The sequence below is a fragment of the Carica papaya genome, chromosome 6, assembly GCF_054855325.1.
Source record: "Carica papaya isolate Zhongbai chromosome 6, ASM5485532v1, whole genome shotgun sequence".
Taxonomy (NCBI): Eukaryota; Viridiplantae; Streptophyta; class Magnoliopsida; order Brassicales; family Caricaceae; genus Carica; species Carica papaya.
In genome coordinates, this window is record NC_142314.1 from 28,169,091 (window position 1) to 28,196,343 (window position 27,253).

At 35.2% G+C, this 27,253-nt stretch overlaps 1 long non-coding RNA gene across 1 annotated transcript; it reads right to left on the reverse strand.

Annotated features, from left to right (window-relative positions):
• Nucleotides 1–3,076: 3,076 nt before the first annotated feature.
• Nucleotides 3,077–8,467, reverse strand: LOC110812904 (uncharacterized). The gene is made up of 2 exons (XR_002539403.2): nucleotides 7,750–8,467; nucleotides 3,077–7,116 (listed from the first exon to the last, which is right to left on the reverse strand). It is a non-coding gene; the product is annotated as an uncharacterized LOC110812904 (long non-coding RNA).
• Nucleotides 8,468–27,253: the final 18,786 nt, after the last annotated feature.

Below are 27,253 nucleotides of genomic sequence, written 5' to 3' on the forward strand. Positions count from 1 at the left end.
TTAGTCATGCCATTTGAGTTGTGCAAAGCCCCATCAACCTTCCAAGCAATCATGAACGATGTCTTCTGGTCAATCTTACACAGGTTCATCCTAGTGTTCTTTGATGATATATTGATTTATAGTCCTGATTGAAAATTGTATTTGGAATAGGTCAAGCAAGCTTTTGAAATTTTGAGACAACACCAGTTCTTTGTAAAGTTTTAAAAAAATGTGTTTAGTCAGTAAGAATTAGAGTATTTGAGGCATATCATTACTGCTCAAGGGGTAAAAGTTGAGCAAAACAAAATACAGGCTATGCTGAGTTGGCCACGACCAACCACCATCATCGAGCTGTGCGGGTTCCTTAAGTTAAGTGGGTATTATCAGAAGTTTGTCCAGAATTACACAATTATAGCTAGGTCTCTCACCAATTTACTAAAGAAGGGACAATTTGGATGGAATGATGAATTAGACGCTGTTTTTGCTGCTCTCAAGCAAGCCTTGACTACTACACCAACACTTGCCTTACCCAACTTCAATGAGCCCTTCACTATTGAGACATAACATCTAGGCATGGCATTGGGGCAGTTCTCACACAAAATGGAAGACCAATTGCATATATGAGCCGAGCCTTGGGGGTAGTCAAACAATCATGATCAGTCTATACCAACGAAATGTTGGCAATTGTGATCGCAATACAGATATGACGACCTTCTTTAATAAAATGTAAGTTCTTCATCAAGACATATCAGTGCAGTCTAAAAAATATATTAGAACAACGAATTGCTACTCTCGAACAACAGAAGTGGGTTTCTAAGCTATTTGGATATGATTATAAGATTATCTATAAGCCAGGGAAAGAGAATATGGTCGTTGACGCACTCTTTAGACAAGTGCATAACCTAACTTTAGACGCCTTGTTTATGTCCCACAATCATATACGGGAGAATATCAAGAAATAAACTACAAGTCATCCTTACATGAAAAGAATTGGGCATCCAACAAGCTAGAACAACCTTACAACCAGAATAATAGATTAATTCTTTACAAAAACAAGGTAGTGGTACCTCTGAGATCCGAAATCATATAACAACTCCTACATGTTTACCATGATTCACATCTAGGAGACCATTCGGGAGTTCTTCGTACCTACAAGAAACTTGCACAACAATTCTACTAGCCTTCAATGCGACGAGTAATACAAGAATATGTATCAACTTGTGAGACATGTCAACGAGCTAAATATGACACACTCTCCCTCATTGGTCTCCTCCAACCATTGCTTATTCCTTGCTAAGTATGGAATGACACCACCATGGATTTTATTAGGGGGCTACCACCATCCCAAGGTAAAAACACAATTTTGGTTGTAGTAGATCGTCTTAGCTAGACAACCCACTTATTGGCCTTATCTCACCCCTATACCGCAAGAACTGTAGCTAATGAGTTTTTTAAAGGGGTAGTAAAACTTCACGTAATGCCACTTTCCATCATTAGCGACCGGTATTCCATCTTTATCAGTCATTTTTGGAATGAGTTCTTCAAAATGTCTGGTATCCAACTAAAGATGAGCTCTTTATACCATTCTCAAATCGATGATCAAACAGAAGTTGTCAATCGATGTGTTGAGTAGTACCTTCAGTGTCTAGTCCATTAGCAACCTCGCAAATAGAGCTCCCTCCTACCATAGGTAGAGTTTTGGTACAACACTACTTTTCCTTCATCTATTGGGATAACCTCCTTTCATCCATTGTATGGGCAACCCCCTCCCGCCATTCTGCACTATCACAATGGAATGACCATTGTTAATGAAGTCGACCAACAGCTCAGTGACCGCAATGAACTACTCACACAACTTAAGGCCAATTTACATGCCGCTACCAACCGCATGCAACACCTAGCGAATGCCAAAAGATGTAACTTGGAATTTCAAGTTGGAGATCAGGTCATTCTCAAGCTCTAGCCATATCGGCAACATACCGCCTTTGGAAGGGCAGTCCATAAGCTATCATGTTGTTTCTTTGGACCATACCAAATAGAATAGAAGCTGGGACCCGTAACATACAAGCTTAAGCTACTAGAAGGAACTCGGATCTATCCCATCTTCTAGGTGTCACTGCTTAAGAAGAAATTAAGAAATTTTGTAATGTCAATCCAAAAGTTGCCACCCACAACTGAAAAAGGAGACATCATATTGCAACTAGAGACCATCCTCAAAACATGTTGGATCAAGAGAGATTCTAAATTTGTGGAAGAAAGTCTAATTAAATGGCAGCACTTACCACCTGAAGATACAACCTGGGATGCAAGAACTCTTGGACATTACTCAACATAAACCTTAGAGACAAGGTTCCTTCAAATGGGAGGAGTAATGATAAGCCCATAAATGAGCAGCATAAAAGGTCCAACAGGAAGCTCATGCCAAACCCAAAATATCTACACTAGACAAAAGAAGAAAAACAAAAAAAAAGGAAGTTCAGAAGAAGCAGTCAGCACCTTCAAACGTGCCACCACTAGAACCGGTCAATCATCTTCAGTTTTTATTTTCCATTATCTCATCCATTATCTTGTAGTTATTAGCTTTCAATTTTTAATCTTATCTCCATTCGTAGAAATAGGGAAGATAATTACTTTCAATATGTATTTAAGGACTCACGCTTGATGAATAAAATCATAGTACTTTTCACAACAAATTTTCTAGTTTCAATTCTCCCATAAGCAGGATTATTCACTTCTCTTACTGGACCTATAGAATTACATGGTTAAAACTCTAAAAATTTCAAAATTCGAATCCACTACAAACTTACTAAAACATAATGTTGGGAATTTGAGTCAACAAAGTTTTTTTTTTTCCTCTCCTTTATGATCCCATCTGAACACTTATTCTAAATTTTTATGCTAACTTTTTTATCTGAAATCAGGTAAATGATATATTTCACTTTTTATAGTGTTAAAAAGTTCTACAAGCATATTTCTCTAAACAATTTTAAGTATATAATGCATAAAAATTTTGATTTATACAAAAAACATCAAATTCTCCTTCATTCATATGAAAAATTACAGCTATATGAAAAATAAAAAATTGTGATTACTCATATGAGAAGGAACTAATAAAATTTTCTATATTCCAACACAATCTAATAACAATAAGTACATTGTAACTTAACAAATGAGTTTCAGCATTACTTAAATAAAAATAGCAAAAAATTAATACACCTCATGGATTATCAGAATGACCATTGTTCAGTAAGGTGCCTAAAGCTGGCGCCCATGATTTTAAGTCCAGTAATAACCAAACCAGAAAACATAACATCCATATAGTCATTGAACCCAAGTAAAGAAATTCTAAATCTAGCAGCATCTGGAACCACCTATAGTAATATGATAATTAATTTAAAGTATAATACTTTCACATTTTCAAATAAGAAATCTCAAATGAAAATTTAACATTACCTTAAGTTTTTTTCTCCCACCATTTCCACCATCAGCATCAAATAAAACCAGTTTCGTGATCTCAAATAATTCCTGTTTCATTAAGAAGTAATTCTCTCCAAAGTTGCCACTATTTTCGTAACAATTGCCATTATTTGTCATTTGTTTTCTATCTAACTGTTTTCCTGTCCTTAAATTTTTTTTTTTCTTTTGAGAATAGCTTTCCTGTCCTTAAATTGAAATCTCTAATGAATTTGTCCAACCAACTTTTGATAAATAAATATTAATTTGATTACTAGCCATACTTTACAAAATATTTTGTTCCCAAACTGCGTTTCCTCCTCTTTTTCTTGATCTTTTGTCCACAAATGATTTCCAATATTTAAATCCGGCTATACACAAATTACACAAACATTCCTTAAAATAACAAAATCTTAATAATTTCACAATAAACATAAATTAAAACTTAAACTTAAACATTAATTTAAATATCAACAAATCACATAAATTTGAGAGTAAAACCAACAGGGAGTTGCAGTTTTTGAGAGATTAAATGAAGATATGAGCCTCGGCCACCAAGAAGGCCCAAAGAGAGAGAGGTGACGGACAATGCAAAGACATCTAAAAGAATGTAAGTGAGAAGCAAATCAGGAGATGCATATACATATATACATCTATTTGAGAGTAAAAGATAGTAGATATTATATATATATGTGTGTGTGTGTGCGACACCAAAGGGGTGCAACCGATGTATAAAAACTTCATGATAACTTTAAAAAACTGGTAGACGCCAATAATTCCCAAAGATCTTCATTGAGATACACACACACACACACACACACACACACACATATGCAAACGTACAAAAATGGTGCAAAGTAAAGGGGATGAACAAACAGTTACTAGTAACATATTATTGGGTTCTACATTTAAACAAACATCAGTTGATTAACTAACAGAGCAGAGAACATATTCACACCCAAATACTGGTTTTACCATATGATTGTTTCATAATAGAGTTGACAAAAAGGTAAAGGCCGATCTTATAATACAGCAATAAAGGTTAACAAAAAGAAAGAGATTGAATGAAAGTACAAGGAAAAAACAAACAAAAATAGAAACTTCTGGTTTGCTAAGCCTTTAATGGAAGCTGTACAGGGGCAACAAGGAACCAAAATATGCAGCCAAAGGGAATAAATAAAACCATATTTGAAATATGAGATAATGGAGATTGCATTCATAAACGTAAAGCAGAAAATGATGTTCATCCACCAATGACAGAACAACCAATTCCCATCCTACAACATGTTCTTCTACAAGATACTGGCGATTTAAGGAAGTTTAGAAGATTATATGGCATAAGAAACAATAGCATTCATGACAAACAGACATTTAATAGCTCTGAAGATGCAAGAATCATAAACCAGCAAACCACCTTTTATTACGGCTTAAGAAGCAGAAATATGCCTTACTAAGGGCTAATAATTGCCAATATACTGTAGTACATGAGTGGAGGAGGCATTATGTACAAACAAGTACCGATGCATGTATACATAAACGAACGAATACAACAAAATAAAACAACTAAATACAAAAACAAATTTAAGTAAATATATATGTGCAAATGTAAACACATACACTTGAGTTCATTGGATTCACAGAATATTATAAAATATATATGTGCAAATGTAAACACATACACTTAGAGTTCATTGGATTCACAGAATATTACAAAATATATATGTGCAAATGTAAACACATACACTTGAGTTCATTGGATTCATAGAATATTATAACAAAGATGTAAGGCACACATAAAAACAAAATGTCAATATTTGAAATCAGCAGATCTGGGAAACGAAGTCATCAAAAGCTAGAGTAATAAATAGAGTAAAACAGAAGAAATGGCATCAAACACTAAAACATTAGATCAGCAGACAAGATCCAGCATAATACACATGCATAACTCTTAGAAGGGAATGTTCCAAAATCGGAGGAATAGCATAATGATTAATGTTATCCGACTATACCGTGTTCTGATGCGCAGCCATGGTAAGCATACAAATGCATCCTTTTAACAGAGAGTCATATTCAAACGCACATCTCAATACTAAAAATTAGAGAATCACCCATTTATCTCATGACAATCCAAAGATATCTTAAGAATCTAAGTAAGAAGCAAATCTAGAGAGATATATATATATATATATACAGCACCAGAGGGGTGCAATCCCTAAACGTCAGTGACTGACTTACAGAGCAGAAAACAAATTCACACCAAACACTAGTTTTACCATATGACCGTTTCATAATAGAGCTGACAAAAAGGCAAAGACTGATCATAATAATACAACAATAGAACGTAACAAAAAGAAACAGGTTGAATGAAGATACAAGGAAAAAGAAGCCAAAACAGAAAGATTTGGTTCGTTAAGCCTTTAATAGAAACTGTACATGTGCAATAAGGGAACCAAATAATGCAGCCAATGGGAATAAACAAAGCCATACTTGAACTATAAGATAATGTACTAATTGGACAGTGGGCAAGGGCAACAAGGTTCGCTTCTGGTCTGACACCTGGATTGGTACTGACACTCTGCAAACTAGATTCCCACAGATTTTTGCTATTTCTAGTGACAAATCTATGCTCACCAAAATACCTTTCAAAGCGGTTAATGGTAACAGTTGGAATATCGTGGTTAACAGGAACCTTCATGATTGGGAAGTGGAAAAATATGTATTAGAATTAATTGTTTATTTTTTCTGTTATCAATTTTGTTATCATTTTTCTGTTATAACCAACTACATGTAAATTTCCTAGTTTAACTCTTTACTTTGTATATAAATAGCATACATTCAAATATCAATATACATAAATCAAGAGAATTTTTCTTCTCTAAATTTATTGTTTATTTCCTTTTCTAATATGGTATCAGAGCTATAAGCTCCTACCATTTCCGCTGCACCTCATTAAGCTACTATGGCCAAAGGTGGTGGTGGCTCCTCATCACAGAATCGATTTCAGCCGTTGGTGGCATCTTCAACCCAAAATTCACAGACTACCCAAACCTCACAAAACACCCATTCAGATGAAACCCATAACCCATTTTTTCTTCATAGCTCAGATCATCCTGGGCTTACGTTGTTCGAGAAAAGATCCAAGCTGGAACACTCAAAACCATGCATGTCTCTTCCAACAACCAACTCGCGGATTTGATGACTAAAGCTCTTCCTTCCACACAGTGCCATACACTTTTAAATAAGACGGGTACAATCAATATGTACTCTCTATCTTGAGAGGGAGTATTAGAATTAATTGTTTATTTTTTCTGTTATCAATTTTATTATCATTTTTTTGTTATAACCAACTACATGTAAATTTCTTAGTTTAACCCTTTATTTTGTATATAAATAGCATACATTTAAATATCAATATACATAAATCAAGAGAATTTTTCTTCTCTAAATTCATTGTTTATTTTCTTTTCTAATAATATGAAAAGCTGTTGCAACCTCTGTCCATTTTCTGGCTCAATAACAAAGAGGATAAGTTGTTATGAACTTTGAGGAAAAACGGTTCTTTCTTGGTCAAATCTTTCTACTCTTACCTCGCAGGTTTTAATGGTACAGAAATTGAGGAGTTTCCTTACAAGATGATTTGGAAAGCTAATGCCCCACCTAGAACTTCTTTTTTCACTTGGAAAGCTGCAAAAGAACGAATCCTGACATTAGACAATCTCATGAAGAGAGGAATCCCCTTGACGAATAGATGTTTCCTTTGTAATTGTAATGAGGAATCCTGCAACCACATTCTTCTATGGTGTCCACTCACTCATAACCTTTGGACGCTGGTTTACAGCCTTTTGGGTATATCTTGGGTTATTGCTGGATCAGTTAAGAGTGAATTATTGGCCTGGGATGGACTGTACAAGAAAAACAAAAGTTCTAGACTCATCCCTCTAACAATATTCTGGGTCATATGGAAGGAAAGAAACAATAAAGCTTTTGACGGGAAGGAAGTTAACTTCTGCAATATCAAGAATAGATGGTTTCACTATTTTGGCTCTATTTTGTTAGCACATAACCTTGATAACTTAGATGATCTAGGTTCAATTGTATATATGCTTATTGACCTGTAAATCTTTTGTATATTAGTGGCGGCCGTTGGCGCCATTATATCAATACATCTTTACTCTTTTATTTCAAAAAAGAAAACTATAAGATAACGGAGATAGCATGACAAACATATAGAGATAGCATTCGGCACGTTTTAGTGATAAATATTCTCAAATAAAAACACACAACAGGCCAGAAAGAGAATATAAGTCAGGTACTTACCTAAACGGAGGAAACAAGAACTCCTGCTGCAAAGAGTCTGGAGTCGCGAATCAGTGGTGATCTTGTGTGATTTATCAGCTGCTATCTCATGTGGTTCGAACATTCTTCAAATGCTGCAGTAAAACCAACAGGAAGTTGCAGTTTTCGAGAGGATTAAATGAAGATTAGGTCGAATTGACCTCGGCGTCCAAGAAGGCTTAAAGAGCGAGAGAGGTCATCCGATAATGGAGAAAGAGGAGAAGGATTTTTAAGGCTTGAGTGTATGTTGATGACATAAGAAGAAGACAAGACGTCTGGAATTTACATACTTCTCCAGAAAGGAAAGATAGTATCATTATCTGGAGGCGAAGGATAAGAAGAGGAGTAAAGAAACAAGTGAAGGTTAAACAGTGGAAGAGGGGATTGCGGTTCTGTTGAAGAAGAATGTGTAGCCTATAGAACTGAAAGAGAATGAGGGGATCCGGCACGTGAAGGAAGAAGAAGAGGAAAGGAAATTTGGGGGAGAAGGGTGGTTTCGAACCGGGCTTGAGAGATGGTTTAACGGGTTTACCAGGAAGAACTGGGTTTAAGGTCATGAGCTTTTTGTATTTGGTCCGAAGATCCTAAGTTTTTTACTTCATGCATATTTATCGATTAAGAGGTGTCAAATAGTAACGTTCAAATAATGGAAAATGCAAGAAATAGGAAGAGCAGACCATAAAATGCGAGAAAGGTAAATTGTGGGAAGGGTAAAGTGATGAACTTAAAAAATAAATAAATAAAATCTTACCCTTATTTTACGACCATACATTCTCTAAATGTTTAAGACATAAAAATTCAAAAAATAGTAATAGTAATAATAAATACTGTAATAGTAAGGTGGGATAAATTTTCAATTTTTGAATTTGAAACATAAAATAAATTTAACTTGCAGTAAAAAGGAGCTACAAAGCACCTATAACAATTATTTTTAAGAATCAATTTACCATTGTGACCGTTATGTCATAAATGATGAGAAAAAAGAGAACTAAGTATAAACAAATAAAAAATATCTAAGTATACGACAAATAAATGAATTGAGATGAAAATGAGAAACAATGTAAACGAAACTAATAAAAAAAAAAAGAATGAGATCAATCGTCAAAATGTTGTATGACTAGTAACACTATTTATCTCACCTGGTAAGCGAGATCACAATAAGAAGGAAAAGAAACATTTGCTTATGCAAGAGATTAATGCACCATGTTAGTAAGCATCAAACACCTATCCTTTAGGCAAGCAAGGATGAGAACTAATTATTATAGAAAGTGAGGGTCCCCACGTCGAACTTTTATTTATACGCAACAAGAAAAAAAAGAGAGAAAAGTAACAATATAATAAGTAAAGTCTTGTAAAATAAATAACGAATAAAAAATAAAGTAATATGGGAAATTAATGTAGAAAACTAAATAGAGGAGTTCAAACATTGTTTTAGCCTTTCAAGGAAGAACTTGTCTTTTTCAATCGAACAAATGATACTTTATTCCGGAATATTGAGTTTAATAGAAGTTTTTAGGTGATTAAATTTATAGAAACTTAGGTTTACATATTTTTAGGTCTTAAAGCTTAGAATATTAATATTAAAAATAGAAAAAAGACAAGTTCTTTGTTTTTAAAGGCTTGGGGTGGTGGTAGATGTCAAATTAACTCCCTAATGTCTTAATTCATTTATCCCTTATCATCTTAAGGAGAAGAAATCTTTATGTAATTTATTGTGATTGTGAAAAAAAATACAATTTCTAATACATTTTATATATTATTCTCTTACCAAAATATGATGTTTAAGAGCATGAAAAGCTTATTTGGTGCATTAGTTCATCAAATGACACGAATTATCAACAAGGTAATCTTTGTGCAAGAGAAAACTATCATTGGCATTATTAGATGCGATTAGAGAATTGGGGTGGATATGGCATTATTAGGCACCATTAGAGAACGGTGGTGCACCATATCCTTATGAGGGAAAGTTAAAGTTGTGTATCAACAGGGGCTCCCATTAAACTACTCATTCATCTCCAACAGATATTCTCTTGCCTCAAGTATCTGGTGATTTAGACTTGGATTCTTATGAACTACTGAGAAATGATTCATCTCTAATTGCATGAACCTATGATATCGTTGAGTCTTTGTTGGTAATTTAAGAGACATGCGAAGAAGATCCACTAGGCCAACTAGGCCACCATCTTACCTTTGTAATTTTCATTGTCAGCAAGTCACTAGTGGCAACTCAATTTGGTATCACCTATCATATTATATTACATAAGGACATCTTTCTCCATCTCACGAAAGTTAAGCTTGATCTATGGAACCAAATAATACCTGGGTAGTGATACATCTTCCACCAAGTAAACATTATATTAGTTGTAAATAGATGTATAAGACTAAACATAATTATAATAGTTCAATTAAGCAATAATAATCTCATATAGTAGTAAAAGATTTATGCAACAAGAAGGCATATATTTTTTGGAGACTTTATCTCTAGTTGTCAAGCTAATCATAGTTAAAATTTTATTTTCTTTAACTACTTTCAAAGGCTGGCATCTTGCTCAACTTAATGTAAATAATGCATTTTAGTGACGATCTATTTGAAAAAGTCTATGTGGATCTCCCACTTATATACACAAGTGAGACAAAGAATAAAGATGGTCTCAAGCTTGTTTATAGCTATATATATATATATATATATCCATTTATGGACTTAAATAAGCATCTCGATGAATGAAAAAGTTTTCTCATGATCTCATTAAATTTGAGTTTTCATAATCCAAAACATATTACTTTTTATTTATTAAGGGTTCTATTGATTTTTTTGTTGTTATTTTAGTCTATGTAGTTATCACTGGGTATTCTTTGGAGATTATTCAATAAATGAAAAATTTTCTTACTTATCGGTCAAAGTTGAAGAATCTAGTTAAAGTTATGTATTTTCTTAGTTTACAAATAGTTCACTCCACAAATAAATTTGTTTATTTTAATGCTAATAGACCCTACAATTACTTGATTATACTAGTTTTTTTGCTTCTAAGAGTTGTGTTTCTAATGGAGACTTATTGAAGGATTCGACTCAATATCCATCTTTATCGAGGCCACTTTGTTATTCATAAGCTTGGTAAGTTTGTCCCTCAACCTAGGAACCCTCATCTTAAGGTTTTTCATTAGGTGTTGGGATATCTCAAGGGTGATCCAAGCCAAGAATTAATATTTTCAATTGATTCTTCCTTCAAGCTTTAAGCTTTTTCAACCCTACTTATGTATCATGTACAGGTACTAAGAAATTTGTGACAAGCTTTCGTATTTTACTTGGCAAATCTTTAATCTCTTAGAAAAGAAAAAAGCAGAAAATTATCTTTATATCTTCAGTTGAGGCAGAACACAAAGCACTAGCTTCAATAATTATTGGAATTATTTAGATTCAACAATTACTTTCTGAGTTTGGTTTGAAACCACTAAACATTTGTCTATTTTACAATTTTTTTTATTTGATATCCAAGATATCTATCATTAAAATTTAAATTTATTATCGAGAAAAGAATTAAAGTTAAACTTAATTTTGTGTTGCTGATGTGAGTGGAGCACATGGTAGCTTGCATGCATATAAAAGAGTCTCTAGAATCTTGTAAACTTAATCGATACAACATATTTTTTAATATCTCTCTCTATTAATGTTAACCACAATAAAAAGTTATATAATGTATATTCTCACTAAAATTTTATGTTATAATTATATAGATGTTATTTATTTAATGAATACATTTTTCTTTTTTATAAAAAAAAAAAAAAAAAAAAAATCGAGATAATTATCTATTCTATCTTTGTTGTGTACCTAAGTCGCTCTCACTTGAGCAATTATCTCTATCCTTGGATCACTTATTGACTGTATTTACTTCATAATATTAATCATTGCAATTTAACTAGATGAAAGAGTAATATATATACACAGAAAATGCTATTGAAAGAAGGGGAGTGAAGGGAGATGGTGTCAAAATCACAAGTCTTGGTATTATTACAATGGTGGAAAAAGTGTATAGTAATGTCAAAACCAAGAAGGCCCCACAAGTACAATAATACAATAGAAACAGATAGATTAGGTTTTAAGGAATCTGACGGTGAGGATTAGAGATGGGTTCTTAAGATGTGGGACTAGAAAGGAACAGTATCTCACTGTGGAAGGTAAGAGGAACAGGTTGGCAATAGGCCCGCGTGTCACCCAAGAGACTTAACTGCTGTCTGTCTCTGACCATTCAATTTTTATGCGTGTGTGGGTCATGTGTCGCTACAAATAGTTTTGTCACGACACATAACCCAATTAATAAAATGCCTAAGGATATTGGGTCCCATATGTTTGGATTCAACTAATGTAGGCACCATACCAAATTAATTTTTTTTTTTTTAATAATAATTTTCACATTGTAGATTAGTTTTGAATATAAGCAAATTGTACGGTAAGAATTTCTGGTTATCATTTAATTAAGAACATGTAATTTATTAAAAATAAATTAAATTGTATAACTAAATTAAGCTAATTATATAATATAAAATTATTGAGACCTTGAAGAATGTTTTATAATATTAAAATAAACAACGAGTCAATGTAACTTTTGAAAATGAAAAAAATTTAACTGTGACTTCAAACAATTAACAGGTATTATTAAAATCTATTTTTTTTATGATAATATAAAAATAAGATGTGCATATTTTGTTATTATTTAATTATTTATATTCTGGGTTTATATAATTAATCATATCATGCTTTTAATTGATATTGTATACAATATATATTAATATAATTACTTTGCATATATGAAAAAAATTTGCTTGTTGTAAAAGATTATAATAAAAAAAGGGAGCATATTTACCGAATTTCATGACAACGGAGTGCTTTATGTGTTATTTCTCTGGCCGATTTAGTAAATAATGGATCTGCCTAATCTAACCAACCTGAAGCTGGTTCTGTACAATTTCTTTATATTTATATTTAATTAAATAAATAAAATATATTATATTATAAATAAAATGTTATATTTATTTTTCATAAGTATAATTAGATATATCATTATATAGGGTAAAATATAATTTTACTCCTTATACTATTTATTTATATCCGATTTGGTCCATATTTTAATTTTGTATTAAATTAGTCTCTGCACTTTGAAAAAAATATTCAATTTACTTCATCCCTATTATTAACATTTAACACCACTAACTCCATATGCCACATCCAAAGTTTCTTAACGGGTGGAACTTTTTAATAGGTCATTATGTTAAAAATAGTTTAGTATGTATTCTATTGAATATTACAACCCTATATATATAAGTTTTTCTGTTTAAAAAAAAATAATTTAGACAATAAATTATAATTAATTAAAAATATTATAATTTACTCTTAAATTCTTTAATTTAATTTATTATTTCTTTAACATTTTCATTCAAGTTAGGGATATAACAACCCGAACCCCCCATTCAGAGTCCTGATCGTATCTTACTATATAATGGTAAATAATTTACAAAAATGTCTCGCACAACCAATATTTAAAGATTCAAAGGTACATATCTTATATAACTTAGTGTTAAAATGTCCAAAATTCATGAGAGGTGTCTAACTTTGAATTAAATACTTACTACAATAATATAAATAACTTTAATTACTGTCTAAATTCAGGTAAGATGAAGTGGTGCAATCTCTTAGTGAATCTCTCATCCTTTGAGAATGGGGTCCTGAACGTCTTAATATAGAAAGAATAGTGAATTGAGTGAACTACACTATCTCAATAATGATATAAAAACTAAACAACATAATAACTCATCAAAGTGTTCTAGAAAATAATAAAATAGCCGATGAAACATTTACTTTAATAAAACTAACTTTAATCTTAGAAACATGTTTAATTTCCTCACTTCATACCCCTATTCCTCTAAGGCAAAGTTCTCATTATTGCTTTTCATTACAATTTCATGCTTATAATTACTATCATATCACATCAAATTTATATTTAACTAACCTCGTTTACATTCATAAATACCGTCAATTATATTAGACATATAATCAAGTAGCTTCCATTTTAAAAAATAAAATAATACTATCAGTTCACACAATCATCCATACACATAACATTAAGATATCGTTAGAATCATAGTGAAAAGCACAATCAATAGACATCTCAACAAATGTGAAACTTTGAATTCCTTATCATTTCACCTGAGCAGGGTTGTTTACCATTTTCATTTCCATTTCCATTACTTGTTGTCATTTTCATTTTTGGTATCACTAAGGGCCCATAAGAATTCCCACTACATGTGGGTACACAAACATTTCTTTTGTAATCATCGGTCGTCCCCATATCTCGTCCGGTAATCGGCGTCATAATTATAAACCAACTCAAGACTCCATCCGGTATGAGCGTTATTTAACCAACTCCCAACCCCGTCCGATATGAGACTTTTTAGCCTCGTACAATTGAGAACACATCCATGTTAGGGTTCATCCTATGTATCAAGTCTGTATACTCTCTCCCATGATACCCGGTAAGCTTTTTCCTCTTCAAAGATTATTTATGTTTCATATTCCAACTTTAGAACTCAAATATTATAGTTATCTTTTAAAATGAAATTTCACATTCAACTATACGTATACATACATATCAAGTACACACACCGTATATTAAGCAGACAGTTTTATGCATATATATATGTCAAATACACAGTTTATTATTTATATTTAGATATAAACAATCAAATATAATTTATTTAACAAGTACTTGGCTTATGTATTATATATATATACAAATTATCTATATATATATGACACTGCATGCACCCTTTATTTATGCACCTATCGTGATGCGCATATTTTCAGTAAACATATATACGAAAATGCACATTCACCACAACACAAGTACATAAACTGACACACGCACTACACTCACACAAACAACCATGAATGGTCCTTCCCCCCCCCCCCCCCGTCGACTTGTAAAGTATATCCACCCACTATGTAATACAAAATTCCAAACAACTAAATCTAGTTGCACAATCAGTTATATACCAACACTTGCATAAAATCAGTTGAATCATCACCATCGGCATCTCACATAAGTTAAATTCAAAGTCACAAACAATTTTAGGCGATCTAAAGGCCAAACTTCAATTAAGCAATTACGGAGAAAGTTAAGATATCCTTACCTGGAGTTTGGTTGGAAAAAGTACCAGAATCCTAAGCCCACACGAGCCTTTGTCAGAGTTAGCACTCGCCGCCACGAATGAGCAGAAATCACCCAGAAAGTCGCGGCACACCAGTTTGAAACAAATCTCGCCTCCTCGCGGTCCAGCTGCTCCTTCCCCGCTGCACTCAACACCTTCAAGTTTCTTTCTTTGCCGTCATGTTGCGTGCCAAGAGCGAATTTGCTCTCTGCTCACCGTGCCTCCCTTCTTATCTCTTTATGCGGCATGACTCTTTCTTCCTAGCATGTCACGCGACGATCGCACAAAAGTCTTCTTCTTCAGCCTTCGTTTTTCTGCCTTGTAAGGATCAGCTACTCGTCGTGCCTCCCTTCTTCTTCTCTTCCCCTCTCTTCCCCCATTAGGTTTTTTTTTTCATTTATTTATAATTATTATTGCATTTATTTTATTCCCCTTTTTCCTTTTTTTTTCTTTTTTTTTATTGTTACAGGGGAAATAGATGTTGTTCATCTCCAGTTTGCCAATAAGATCTTGTAATGCTATATTGCTTAATTATTTAATTTACATATGTAAGTTGAGAATCAGTAGACATGTACGTGATACATATTAGGCTACTATCAAGTTTTTCTTTGATAAAGTGTTTATCGATCTCTACATGTTTAGTCTAATTGTGTTGCAATGGATTATAAGTAATGTTTATAGCCAATTTATTGTTACAGTATAGATGCATATGTTTGTTTCACTTGAATATAAGATTTTCCAAATTTTTTTTATCTATAATAGTTTATTATCCCTTGTGCTCTAACCCAAAATTCTAATTATGCACTTGATCTTATAAGTATATTTGTTTTTAATTTCCTTAAATAACTATTTTACCACTAACGGAAGTACAATATTCTATAATAGAGTTTATGTTTATAGTTGACCCTATATACTTTGCATCGATATAAACTTTTAGGAGTAGTTTATCAGGAACAATTCTTTTTCCAGATGACCCTTTAAAAGAGTGCAATACTTTATAGGTTTTTTATAGGTGCACTTCTTTTAGACTTTGCATGAATTAACATATAAACTATAGAGGCGATATATGTTCTTATGTGGGACAGGGATGTCAATATCCCAACTAATCTTTGATACCTTCACGAACCTACCAAATCATGTTCTTGGCAATCGCCTGAGTCCATACAAGGCACTCTTTAGTTTATATATTTTATTTGGTCCTACATCTCTATCAAAATCTAGTTGAATATTCATGTAGATTTCTTCTAAATCTTTACATAAAAAGGTATTTTTTTTACGTCAAATTTTTATAGTTGTTAATCATAGTGAGTAGTTAATAACAATAATATTTGTGTCGCGTTTATTTTGGCTATTGGTGTGAATGTCTCTTGGTAATTTATCCTACACATTTGTGCCCTTTGTCGTCAATCTTGTCTTATATCTATTGATTTTTCTATCTACCTTGTACTTGATAGTGAAGACTCATTTGTATCCCATCAGTTTCTTGTCTTTGAGTTGATCCACCATTTCTCATGTATAGTTTTTCTCAAGTGCTTATGTAAAGACCCGAAAACCTTGGGTAAAATAAATTTGAATTAAAGATGCGGAAGCATATAATAACATTAGGGTTTACATTCCTTACATATAAATTAAAATGCCCAATAGGCTTACAGAAATGTTCCTTTTATAGCGATTCATAAAAAAATGAAATAAAAATACGAAAATAGCAAATAAATATTGTAGGGAGGTTAACCTCCACTAGCTCTTGATAGGATCTGGGGGACACCTACTCACATAGTTCTCCTACTGATTAAGATTTGGATCTTAATCTTCTTGACCTGAAATGGTTAATAGGGGTGAGCTACACTATCTCAATAAGAATATCATACTACTCATCGATACAGAAACTAAAGGTTGGTAAAAAAAAATATAAAACGACTAATGGAGTTCTTAATTTAAATAAGTTCATTTATCATAAAAAGAACTATTTATTGCATACTTACCGTTATGAGATTTTTAAAATCGACCTGCAAAGACAATAACTCAAATAATATTATGATTTCTTATAGAAGTGAACAAGAACAACAATTTTCATTTTTATCTGCTTACTAGTACCTCTGGGGTATCATCCCTCGATACCCCGTTCGGTATGAGGGTGAATCGAGCCGTCTCCATACCCTGTCCGATATGAGTGCCAAAACTATCATCCATCAATACCCCGTCCGGTATGAGGTAACATTCACGGTAGGATTTTTTATGGACCCAGTCCATCCACCATCTTCAAAGATATTCAGTAAGACAATTATTTATTAATTCACATAATCAAGCAATTTTCCATTTGTATATTAATTTCACATTTCATAAATTAACCGTAAATAATGCAAAACAAGCTATACATGCATCAAGGAAACATAACTGAATCATTTAATTATTTCAATATATTATGATGTATTTAAGGTTGTACAGGTAAATAATTAGTTAAACATGACAAATAAATAACTAAACAGTTCCAGATCTATTAATGACCTGTATTTATTTCTAAATTTTTCTAAATTTCACAAAATACCATATTATTGATTATTAAGCTTCAATTCTATAACATGGAATAGGATGGGGGATTCTTACTCGAATTAGTATCCAAAACATTGTAGTTTCTACCGCACATCCTGCCGGTCCCCAGATTTCTTGAATTTTTATACGGAGATTAAACACGCTTCATGTACTTAAAAATACCTTAAAAACTCAAAATTGGTGTTAAAAATCTTTTCTGATCAATTTCAGGATTGTGGCAATTTGCCTCAGCCTAGCCATTTTTTGCTGATTTACGCTGGTTTCAACCGACTTTACATGCATCTCTACAAAAAAACACGTTAGGCAGCATTAGTTGGCCAAAAAAATTAGAAAACTGAAACCTACCAGTGGTGGAGTTTCCGGGTACATCGATTTCGCTGGCTCTCCTTCGCGGCTGGGATTCCTCTTTCAGTCAACAAAAAAAAAATAGTGAACATATTAATGGAAAAATTGTACGAAATGGGAACCAGGAAGGGGCTCATTGGAGGAGGTTATGAGTTTTTGGCTGCAGCGGTCTCGCTGGGCTTTGCCTGCGGTTTTCAGCTCACTCGCCGTTTGTTTTGCTCCGATATGGCCACATGGGTGCTTGGAATCGAATTCTGAGTGGGTAAGAGAATTTTTACATTTTTTGGCGGTCGGAGGTGGCTCCAGTGCGGCGGCGGTTGGCGATTGGCTTCCTTATCCAGTGTCTGGTCCTTCTTCTCCGGCGGGCAAGGGGGGGGGGGGGGGAGGGGGGAGGGGGGCTGGCGGCTAGGGTTTGGGTTCCGTTTGATATGAAATATTTATACCCATCCCGTATTCATCTGGATTGTCCATCACAATCGATCTCGTCTGTCTGATCACGCTTAAGGAGGAAACAAATCTGGACTATTCATCAAGTTTGATCTCGACCATTCGATCGTGCCTAAGGGAGAAACATATTCGGACCATCCACGTGCACGGGATCGATCCTGGACCGTCCGATTGCAGAGCACACAGATCGTAAGTGTGGCCTCCCACGTGTCACCGACATCAGCGTGCCTTGTCACACGGCGCGCTCTAGTTCGTCGAGGTTGCTGATTGGGTAGTTCTACATGGCCGAACTTTTTCTATTTGTACTTTTACCCATTTGTTTCTAATTTTTCTTTTAAAAATATCCCAGAACCTAAATTTTCACCCATTTTTTCTAAAATTATTTTCAGTCTCGTCTTTAATTTATTTTTTTCTCAAATGTAACAAAAATTAAATTAAATTAATTTATAAAATATATTTTTATACATTTTTAAATTGCTAAAATTTATCCCGGGCTAATTTTTGGGCCCGGGTATTATAACTCTCCCCATTTAAGGAGAAATTTGGTGCCTCAAATTTATCACTCTCTCACTCAGTCGAACAACTGGGGGTACTGGGCCCTAAAGCTCTATTCTAGTTCCCAAGTGGCCTCTTCCTACCTATGATTCTGTCATAAGACCTTGATGAATAGAATTTCTCAGTTGCAGAGTACTCTACTCTTTCGGTCTATAATGCCTACTGGTATCTCCTCATATGATAGATCTTCTTGAAGTAAAAGGAGCTCATGGTTCAGGATGTGTGAGGGGTCCGAGTTGTACTTGCATAACACAGATACGTGGAACAGAATATGAACCCTGGATAGCTCTAGAGGTAGTATAGTCTAGAGGCAGTCGTACCAATTCAGTATAAGATCTCAAATGGTCAAATGAATCGAGAGTTTAATTTTTTCATGTTGCCAAACTTACTGATCCCTTCGAAAGGAGTGACCTTAAGAAACTCTCGGTCACTTTTCCCAAATTCCAAATCCCTCATCTAGGAGTCCACATAACTTTTCTGCCTACTTTGAGCTGTCTGGATGTTCTTCCTAATTTTAGCTATCTTGGATGTAGTCTTCTCTACAAGATGTGGGCCGAATAATTTTCTATCACCCACCTCTTCCGAACAGATCGGTGATCTGCATGATCGGCCATACAATGCCTTGTACGGAGCCATACTGATGCTTGTCTGGTAGCTGTTATTGTAGGCGAACTCTATCAAAGGTAGGTGATCATTCCAATGGCCCCCGAAGTCTAAAACACAAGCTCGAAGCATATCCTCCAGTGTGTAAATCGTTCTCTCTGATTGTCCATTGGTTTAAGAGTGGAATGAGGTACTAAGGGACACTTCGTTCCCATGACTTGCTGAAAACTAGACCAAAATCGAGAAGTAAAACTGGAGTTTCTGTTGGATACCACTGACACTGGAACTTCATGTAACCTGACTATCTTTTGGATATACATTTTTGTTAGCTTGTCCAAGGGGTCGGTCATCTTAATAGTCAAGAAGTGAAAAGACTTTGTAAGTCGGTCGATAATTACCCAAATGACATCATGTCCTAGGCGTGCTTTAGGCAACCCTATTATGAAATGCATTGTGATATGTTCTCACTTCCACTCCGAAATTGGTAATGGCTGAAGTAACCCGTCTTGGTGTTTATGTTCCACTTAAACCTGCTAGCATACTAGACACTTGGTAACAAAGTCGACTACCTCCCTTTTCATCCCGCTTTACCAAAATCGGAGTCGCATACTTTGATACATTTTAGTACTTTCGGAATGTATGACGAACTTAGAGCTGTGAGTCATGATGTCTCTTTTTAGTTCACTGTTATTTGGAACACACACTCTGTCCTAAAATCTGAGCAATCCATCGGCAGAGACTCAAAATTCTTGATATACTCCCTATTCTGCATCTTTTTTTATGGCGGCTATGGTGGAATCGGTTAATTGTGCTTCTCTTATTTTTTAAATCAATTTGGGTTGGACAGTCAGGTGGGCTAAGCATGTAACACTCTTTAAGTCTTGAAGTTGTATCTGCTATGTGGCCTCTATTACCCTGCATTCAGAAACCATTAAGTGAGTTAACATACCTATACTTTTTCTGCTTAGCGCGTCAACTACTACGTTGCCCTTACCCGAGTGATACAAGTTATTACAATCATAATCCTTGAGGAGTTCTATCCAATGCCTCTGACGCATGTTTAGATCTTTCTAAGTGAATACGTGTTGCAAGCTCTTATAGTCAGTAAAAATCTCAAAAATCTCCCCATACAAGTAGTGACGTCAGGTCTTTAAGGTATGGATAATGGCAACAAGTTCCAAGTCATAGGTGAGGTAATTTTTCTCATGACTCTTCAATTTTTTGGACCCAAAGGCTATGATCTTGTGGTGCTGCATCAAAACACAACCCAATCCTAGGTAGGAGACATCACTATACACTATATAACCCCCTGCCCCACTCAGTAAGGCCAACACGAGTACAGTAGTCAATCACTTCTTGAGTTTTATAAAGCTTTTTTTTGCAGTTTACGTTCCATTGAAACTTAACGTTCTTCTTTATGAGCCGGGTCAATAGAGCGGCTAGATTGGAAAATCATTCTATAAACTTGCGGTAATAACCTGCCATTCCCAGAAAGCTACGAATTTTCTTAACCGATGTTAATTTCTCCCATCCAAGCATTGTCTCAACTTTTTCAGGATTCACTAATACTCCATCTCTTGATACGATATATCCTAGAAAGGTAGTATACTCGAGCCAGAAACCACACTTGCTCAATTTGACATACAATTTCTTTTTTTTAGAATCTATAAAATCTGAGTCAAGTGTTAAGTGTGTTCATTTCTGCTCTTTGATAGACCAAGATTTCATCGATAAACACAATGACAAACTGATCTAAAAATTATCTGAAAATCCTATTCATCAAGTCCAGAAAAATGGCTAGTGGGTTGGTTAGTCCCCAAAGCATGACTAGGAACTCATAATGCCCGTACTTGGTTCTGAAAGCTATCCTGGGAATGTCCTCTACCCTGATCTTTACTTGGTGGTAATTCGAATGCAAATCTATTTTAGAGAAGACTTGGGCACCTTATAACTAGTTAAAGAGATCATCAATTCTGGGAATGGGGTACTTATTCTTGATCGTGACCCTGTTTAATCCCCTATAGTCAATACACAATTGTAACGTCCCATCCCCTTCTCTTATAAATGTGACCCTGGTACTTCAAGGAGATACACTATGTCGAATGAACCCACTGTCCTGCAATTCATTGATATATTTTTTTAGTTATTCTATTTCAATACAGCTCATGTGGTAAGGGACCACCGAGATAGGTTGGGTGTCAAACTAAAGATCTATGGTAAACTCAACTTCCCTGTCCACTAGTAGTCTAGGTAGTTCGTCAGAGAATACATCAGAAAAGTCTCGGACTACTAAAATATCTTAAATGAATATTTCTTTCTTAGCTTTACCTAATGTAGAGAAAACAACAGAGTTAAAACACTATGAAATGAGAAAATTACATTTAAAATTTTCATTAACTTGTAAACGACTCTTTGTTAGGAGGGTTAAATACAAGTTTTTTGTGGAAGCAATCTACAGTGGCGTGGTACATCGCTAACCAGTTCATCCCCATGATTACATCAAAGTTCCCCGTGTCAATCTCTATCAGATTCATACTTAATTTTTTATTTGTTATGTCTATGATACAAGCTTTATATATAACTTCTTCTAGTAGTGTCCTACTTCCAGGAATGGACGCAAACAACATAGAAACAAGTCTTTCCGGTATACATTTAAATTTTGTGTAAATGTGTGTGAGACAAACAAATGTAAAGCACCAGTATCAATTAAAATATATGCAAGATGATTACAGGTAGTGTACGTACCTTGTATCACATCTAGGTTGGCTTCAGTATCCTATTGAGTGAGGTTATAAGCTATGCCTTAGATAGGAGATTTGACCTGATTCTGATTCCGCGGGCACTCTCTCGCGTAGTGTTGGGTACTCCCACATATGTGGCAGGTATTATTGAGATGATAGTAGGGTCGATCCCCATGATCCTTACCATAGTACTGACGAGTCTTAACGTGTCCTATAGTTTGAGGAGGAGCCTGAGTCATTGGCCTAAGCCTCTTGATCTGCTGAGCTGGTGCAGTGGGTGCTAGTCGACTGTGTGAAACTAGGGATATGAGATTTTTCATTGCTGGAGGAAAGAGGCAAAGGTTCCTCTCCTCTAGTTGTGTCTTGGCCAGAACGGCTGAGTAGGTACTGAGCGCAAATACGTAAAGCTGCTGTTTGATCTCAGGGTAGAGGCCTCACTCGAACTTCTTTGCCTTCCTGCCTTCATTCATTATGCTCTCAGGGGAATACTGGCCCAACTCTTAGAACCTTTGGGCATCCTCCGATACAGTCATCTCACATTAGACTAGTTGTGCAAACTCTATCTCCTTCAAATGTCAAAGGTACTTTGGGAGGTACTCTACATTGAAGACAATTAGGAACTGTTCTCAAGTGATTGGAACGAGCAGGGTGACCTGCTTGAGCTGCCACTAGTGGCCTGCCTCTCTCACAAGCATGTAGGTGATAAGTATAATCTTCTGTTCGGGAACTACCCCAAGAGTCGCGACAACCTTCTCTGTCTCAGCTAATCAAAACTTGGCCTCTTCAAAAGAGGATGCCCCTACAAAGATAGATGGATTTAATTTATTATACCTCTCAATGTAATCTGGGTCCATCATAGGTGGAACTAAGTCCCATGGAAGAGGAATTGGATTGTGCTGGGGATGGATCGGGTGGCCCAGTAGTGGTGCCAGATGATATGGTGGAGACACTGGGTTGTATTGTGGCGATATCGGATGATGCAGTAGAGACATCGGATTGTATTGTGGTAGTACCAGATAGTACGGTGGAGGAACAGGGTTATACGAAGTAGCTTCGGATCTTTCCGCTGCAAAGGTGGCTCAAATTTGGCAGCGGGGGAGGGTCAGACAGCTCCCTCCTTTTCTCTCGGGCTTGTTGGGTAGAGATGAGTCTCTCCAACATCTCAAAAAGTCAGTTGACCTCCTTTCAAAGTGAGCCATCCCGGGCTGCTCGGTTTAGTGAAGGTCTTCCTCTCCTCATTTCTTGTACCTACATTTTACAAGGAAAGGTTGAGTGATAGTTTTGTATCTAGTGTTTTTAAATCTTTGTATAGATTCCGAAGAACGCGGCTCTAATACCAACTGTCAAGACCCGAAAACCTTAGGTAAAATAAATTTGAATTAAAGATGCGAAAGCGTATAATAACGTTAGGTATGCTCAATAGGATTACGGAAATGTCCCTTTCATAGTGGTTCATAAAAAAACAAAATAAACATATGAAAATAGTAAATAAATATTGTAGGGAGGTTAACCTTCACTAGCTCTTGATAGGATCCAGAGAATACCTACTCACAACCCTCCTGCTGATTACGATTTGGATCTTAATCTTTTTGATCTGAAATGGCTAAAAGGAGTAAGTTATACTATCCCAATAAGAATATCACACTACTCACCGATACAGAAACTGAAGGTTGGTAAAAAAAAATATAAAACAACTAATGGAGCTCTTAATTTAAGTAAGTTCATTTGTCATAAGAAAAACTATTTATTGCATACTTACCGTTATAAAATTTCATAATCGACCTATAAAGACAATAACTCAAATAACGTTATGATTTCTTATACGAGTAAGAATAATAACTTTTATTTTTATCTTCTTACTGGTACTTCTGGAGGTCCATAACAATGTCTCCCTACACGTGAACCTAATTCCTAAACTTGTTAATTAACTGGCCGTCCCCATACCCAGTTCGGTATGAGCGCCAAAAATGTCATCTCTCAATACCCCGTCTGGTATGAGGGTCAACTAGGCTGTCTCCATACCTTGTTTGGTATGAGCACTAAAAATGTTATATCTCAATACCCCGTTCGATATGAGATAACGTTCACGATAAGTTTTCTTATGTACCCGGTCCGTCCACCATCTTTTAGGATATCCAGTAAGACAACTATTTATTAATTCACATAATCAAGCAATTTCTCATTTGTTTATTAATTTCGCATTTCACAAATCAACTGTAAATCAAGCAAAACAAACGAGATATGCATTAAAGAAACACAACTGAATCATTTAGCTATGATGTATTTAAGGTTGTACAAGTAAATAATTAGTTAAACAAGACAAATAAATAAATAACTGGTTCTGTCTCCATTAGTGACATGTAATTATTCTTAAATTTTTTTTAACTTTTACAAAATACCATATTATTGATTATTAAGCTTCAATTCTATACCATATTATTAATTTCGCATTTCACAAATCAACCATAAATTACACAAAACAAACGATATATGCATCAAGGAAACCAACTGAATCATTTAGCTATGATGTATTTAAGGCTGTACAAGTAAATAATTAGTTAAACAGGATAAATAAATAATTAACCGGTTCAGACTCCATTAGTTTTCTAAATTTTACAAAATATCATATTATTGATTATTAAATTTCAATTCTATAACAAGGAGTAAGGTGAGGAATTTTTACCCGAATCGGTGTTCGAAACACCGTACTTTCTACCGCGCATCCTGGGGGTCCTAAGATTTCTTGAATTTTTCTGTGGAGATTAAACATATTTTACGTACCTAAAAAATATCCTAAAAATCTAAAATCGGTGTTAAAAATATTTTTTGACCAATTTCGAAATTTCGGCACGACGATTGGTGTTAAAAATCATTTCTGGCTAATTTTAGGATTCTGGTACGCCATCGTTGCGGTGCTCCGACAACGACACCGCTACCTGTGGTGGCGGTTTGCCTCGGCCTGGCCCTTTTTGGTTGACTTTACACGTATCCTGCAAAAAAATACGTTAGGAAGCCTCAGTTGGCTGAAAAAATCAGGAAACTGAAACTTACTGATGGTGGGGTTTCCGAGTGCGGTGGCTCCGTCGGCTCTCCTTCCCAACTGGGATTCCTCCTTCGGTCAACCTACAAAAAATAGAACGGTGAATACAATGGTAAAAAATTTACACAAAATGAAAACTGAGAAGGAGCTCATCAGGGGAGGTTGTGAGTTTTGGGCCGCGGCGGCCCCCCTGAGCTTTGCCTGCGATTTTTGGCTCACTTGCCATTCGTTTTGCTCCGATATGGCCACAAGGGTGCTTGGAATCTAATTTCGAATGGGTAGGAGAATTTTTACTCTTTTTGGCAGTCGAAAGTGGCTCCGGTGCGGCGGCGGGCAGCGGTCGGCGGTCAAATTCCTTCTCTGGCGTCTGGTCCTTCTTCTTCAGTGGTGTGGGGGAGGGGGGGTAGTGGATAGGGTTCGGGTTCTGTGTGATGCAAAATATTTATACCAATCCCACATTAATCTGGATCGTCTATCGCGATCGATTTCGTCCATCCAATCACGTCTGGGGAAAAAACGAATATGGACCGTTCATCACATTTGATCTCAACTGTTCGATCGTACTTAAGGGGAAAACGGATTCGGACCATCCACGCGCGTGTGGCTCCTTAGTTTATAATCTAATAATTTTTAAATAATTTATCTAAGGCATTGAGTTCTTGTTAGGTAGAAGTTGTACCTGAATGTGCTAATAGATTTATAACTATTTGTTTCTTAAGGGACTAAAGTGGAGCCCTTGGTCTTTTAATCTCCACTTTGAATTTACTAGAATATGAAGTTTGTCATATTAAGATTTGCTCTAGTAACTTTAGGACGTAATCTTCAACATTAATTAAAAAATTTCAAAGTAATTAAGGCCGATTAAAACAGCAGTTGTTGACTGGTTGTGCGGTTGGTAGCTGCGCAGCTGGACCAGTTCGCGACTGCAGGAAGCATTGGGTAGAGGTGTTGCTTGTGGTTGGACAGAGGTTTGAAAACAGAGGAATTGCAGCTGAAATGAAGCAAAATAGATTACAAAAACAGCAGAACAGAGCTTTAAAAACAAAGTAGATTTGTGCGAAATTAGAGTAGATCTTAGCGTTAAAAAGAATACAAGACAAGATGTGAAACAGAGCCAAACGAAGCAAAATAAAACGCGAAAACAAGGGTTGTATGCGTGAAACAAGGCACGTAAAACATGGTGGAAACACAATATGCGACTGAGCAGAGCAAAACTATAGTGTTCGGTTGAGAAGCGTAGAACAGAGCGCATGGCTGGCTGCCGTTCTGGCTCGAGGTAGCTGCTTTCTAACTGAAACAGGGGCGAAAAACAGAGACAAAGTAGAGTTACTTTCGCTGAAACAGGACTTCTTTCCAGCATAGGAGGGACGTTTTCGGCTATAAACGCTAGCTTGTAATTATGAAGGTCGGTTACGAGTTTAGTGGTTTTTTTTTTTTTTTTTTAATTCTAGCAATAAAGCTAGTTTAAGATTTGTGAAAAAATCAAGATTGTTTTTCTATACTCTGTCAAAAATGTTTGCTCTGTTAAAGACCGATGTGGGATTTAATAAAACCCAAATTGATCTGAATTTGTTTGGATTGAAGTTTTTGAATATGTTCAATCAAAGCGGAACGGTTCAGATTTGCATTGTAAGAATCTGTGTGAATGCGACTGGGTTCTGTATATAAATATAAACAGATATATATAGTAACTTAAAATATGTAAGGAAACAAAAGAACCCTAAAACAGACACTCCACTTCCTCCCCTCCACACCGTTGGCTACTTCCTCCATCTTCATCTTCATCTTCATCTTCATCTTCATCTTCATCTTCATCTTCATCCTCATCTTCATCTTTACACTACAGCCATCCAGCTGTAACAGCGTGAGCATCTTCGGCTTCGCAGGGCTTTCACCTCCTTCATCTTCATCTTCACACTCTAGCGCCACTCAGCAGTTTCAGCTTTACAGCTTCATCAGAAACTTCTCCTACCTTCAACATAAAAGTTTTCAATACTTCTACTAT